The sequence below is a fragment of the Carlito syrichta genome, unplaced genomic scaffold (genome assembly GCF_000164805.1).
Source record: "Carlito syrichta isolate Samal-C Ts95f unplaced genomic scaffold, Tarsius_syrichta-2.0.1 Scaffold305659, whole genome shotgun sequence".
Lineage (NCBI taxonomy): Eukaryota > Metazoa > Chordata > Mammalia > Primates > Tarsiidae > Carlito > Carlito syrichta.
In genome coordinates, this window is record NW_007249755.1 from 83,375 (window position 1) to 86,696 (window position 3,322).

A 3,322-nucleotide genomic window follows, 5' to 3' on the forward strand; every position below is an offset into this window, starting at 1 on the left:
TAATCCATGAAAACTAATCAATGATGCCTTTAAACCCTTTTCATATGATAATCTTAAAATCCCATAACAAAGGATAAGCTAATCTGTGACTGACATATTATATAAACCCTTTTTCATCCTAAACTGATTGATTTATGCCAAGTTAAACAATTCTATAGAAGCTTAAGTATTTACAATGAAAGTGGCCCATCCCAGAATGTTTGGAATGTGGCCCAGTCCAAAGTTCACAATGGGCTACTTGCAAGTAACCCAGCCACATTCTTTCAACAAAATGGCTGTCTTCTAAAACTATATTCTACAATTTACACCTTCAATAAATCCTAAGATCATGACCCAGAAGCCTGTGACCAATACTAAGGCTCTTAGATGTGACACGAGTTTGAATTATAAATTGTGTGAAAGCCAAAACTGCAGTTTGTGGAAGAATGGGAGCAATGAGCTTCTAAAGTTAGCTTGTGTTCGTCCCGGTCTCAGAGTTTTTATGTTTTGAGCTCACAGGAGCTTAATCTGGTTAGTGCTGAGTAGAAAAGGGGAGGAAATGGGGTCAATAGCTCCCGAATGCATCCTAGTGGTCTCGGAGTCAATGGCCCTTCCTGATCCCTAACGCTCAGTGGGCCTCCTTGGCCAGCTCCCAACAAGTTCCAGCTACTTGGAAGGCTGAGGCCGAAAGATGGTCCAAGTCCAGCAGGTCAAGGCTGCGGTGGCCATAAGCATGCCACTGCATTACAACCTGAGCGACAGAGGGAGCATCCAACTCAAAAACAAAAAACAAACAAAAAAAGAAAACACACAAAGGCAGAGAAAGTATACAACTCTGGATGGCTAGATCAAGAGATAAGAGTAATTGTCCATAGACACAAACCTCTTTCGGACAGCGGTTCCCAGTTCACCAACCAAATCCCGGTGGGGCCCGACATCCTTTGAGTTCCAATTCCAAGACACAACACTTGGCCAGTTTGTGAAGCCTTCATGATGCTTTGTCGTCAGGACAACATACCTGTGGACATCAAAACTACATGAGCAAAGGAAGTAGGCAGTGGACACAAACTTGCCTGAGGTTTTAAATGGATGGGAGAACTTGACTGCAGGAAATTACTCTATTGGTGATATCCAGGAAGCAGCTGCAGGCACAACTCCCCTTGGGAGTTGCTCTAAGAACAAAAGCAGATTTGAGGAAGTCACAGTTCTCAGTCCCCAGTCAAGGAGGAGGCCCAGAAGGAAAGAGTATGTAAGGGAAAAGAAGTGTACCGTAGTGCTCTGAATCTCCAACCCTCTGGTATAGATGATTAACTTTTAAAAAATCTTGCCCTGGAGAAAGCAAGATCCCTACCGGGAATAGCAGATGTTAGAAAGTAAACTGTTTATTTCACCAAGCTTATATGATGATGTACCTCTCATTTACAGAGGTAACAGAAGACCCAAAGAACTGGGGAAAAAGACAAATGTAGAAATAACAACCAAATTACTCAACTTTTGATTTAAAATAACATTTGATTTAATTTATATTAACTGGTAGAAAAGCAGATCATGCCCACATGTGATGATTTAATCACCGGCTGGTGTGAGGAACTCCTGGCCTTTAAGGGCCAGATAGTATTTAATACTTTGTGGGCCACATTCCTCTCTGTGGCATATTCTTCTTTCTTCAGAAATGTATAATCCTTTAAAAATGTAAAAACCATTCTCAACTCTTGGGCCTTACAAAAAACAGGCAATCTCTCGGGTCACTTTACAGACCTCCAGTGCAGTGGAAACTTCCCCTTGGAGTCATAAAATTTGTAATCTAGGACATTGGGTCCGTTTCTTGCTCTGGGCCGGTCACCTCATCCATGAAATAAGGGGTATAGAAAAAGGCTGTCTCCCAGTTTTGTTTTTCTTTGTTTTTTTGTGTGTGTGTATTTTTTTTCTGAGTTGGAGTCTCACTCTGTCGCCCAGACTGGAGTGCAGTGGCCGCTCCCGGCCACCGCAGCCTCGACCTGCTGGGCTCCGCGAGCTTCCGCCTCAGCCTTCCGAGTAGCTGGAATTACAGGCGCGCGCTACCACGCCTGGCTAATTTTTAAAAATTTATTGTAGAGTTGAGGTCTCGCCTGCCCAGGTGGGTCTCGAACCCGCGGGCTCAGGCAATCCACTCACCTCAGTCTCCCAAAGGTGCGGGATTACAGGCTGAGCCACCGAGCCCGGCTTGTCTCCCAGTTTTTAATTCTTCGTTTATAAATTATGAACCCTAAGGCCCTTGGAAGACAGACAATACTTTCTCTGTTTGTTCAAGATTCATATTCCCATACATTTAAAGGAAGACACTAAGTGTCCGTTGTAATTTCTCTTTAGTAAAATAACCTAAAGTCTAAGAAAAACGAAAACCTGGAAGATGACTGAGAAACCAAGTCAAGGATGGGGCACTGCTCTAAGCCAGGGAAACCTCCCTGCCTCCACTCTTGACTCATCACCAACCCACTTCTCGCCCTGCAGCCGAAGGAATCCCTCTAGGAGCTGCAAGTAAGCATTCCCTGCCTCAGCACCTGGGAACATCCGCCCTTAAGGCTTACTCCTTCAGGACAGGTCCCTGCCTTGGGTAACCTCAGGGGTCCTCGCCTGCCCTCACCCCCACCCCAGAGCTCTCCAGCCTTTCTCTGAGCCAGCCACCGGCAAGCTCCATGGCTCTCAGAACGACTCAAAGGTCCCTTGGGCACTTTCTGTGTTCAAGGCATTGAGAAGAGCGGACGAAGGAGAATCTGGACCATTGCCCGCCAGCACCGCATACCGACCCCCCACCTCCTTTTCCATCTCAGAGACCTTGGGGCCGAAGGGACGAAAACAGTCCCTTTCTATAACCACAGAAAGGAGGCTACGGCGACTCGACCGAGCGGAGTTGAACTAGGACCAGGCGCCATACTAATGACTCGAAACCCCGGACTCCTGACCTTCTCGCCCATCAGGAAGGAACCACCACGTGGCGCCGCCCGCTCCACCCACGGGTGTAGACACCACAGGCTTCCCAGCCCAGCCCCCCCCCGAAGCCGTCCTTGCCACTCCCCCGCCACACGCACCTTCTGCTCAGGACCAGGAGTGCCACGTTCAATCCTGCATCCTCCAGAGCAAGACACAGGCCCCCGGGGCATCCTCAGGCCAGACAGGCGGCCGTGCGGCCTCGGGCAGCCGCCAGCCCCTCACCTCCTCCAGCTCCCGCGCCCGCCCCGCGACCACACTCACTTGGCCCCCGCGGCCTGGAAGAGGTCGGCCCACTCTTCCGGGCGGAAGAAGCGCGCCGTGAACTGCGGCCCGAAGTCGGCGTAGCTGAAGCCGGGCGGGTAGTTGTCGCGCA

General features: G+C 48.9%; 1 protein-coding gene across 2 annotated transcripts in view; it reads right to left on the minus strand.

The window, feature by feature from the left end:
* The window catches only part of FUCA1 (alpha-L-fucosidase 1), an 18,140-nt gene extending 14,824 nt beyond the window's left edge, over nucleotides 1–3,316 (minus strand). Inside the window, exons 1-2 of one of the 2 annotated variants that reach the window (XM_021714501.1) lie at nucleotides 3,211–3,316; nucleotides 863–997 (exon numbers count right to left, since the gene is read on the minus strand). The gene's annotated coding sequence lies outside the window, so the exon portion shown is untranslated. Of the gene's footprint in view, nucleotides 1–862; nucleotides 998–3,047; nucleotides 3,099–3,210 lie in introns of those variants that run through there. The other variant, XM_008062151.1, reaches the window with a different exon arrangement.
* Nucleotides 3,317–3,322: the final 6 nt, after the last annotated feature.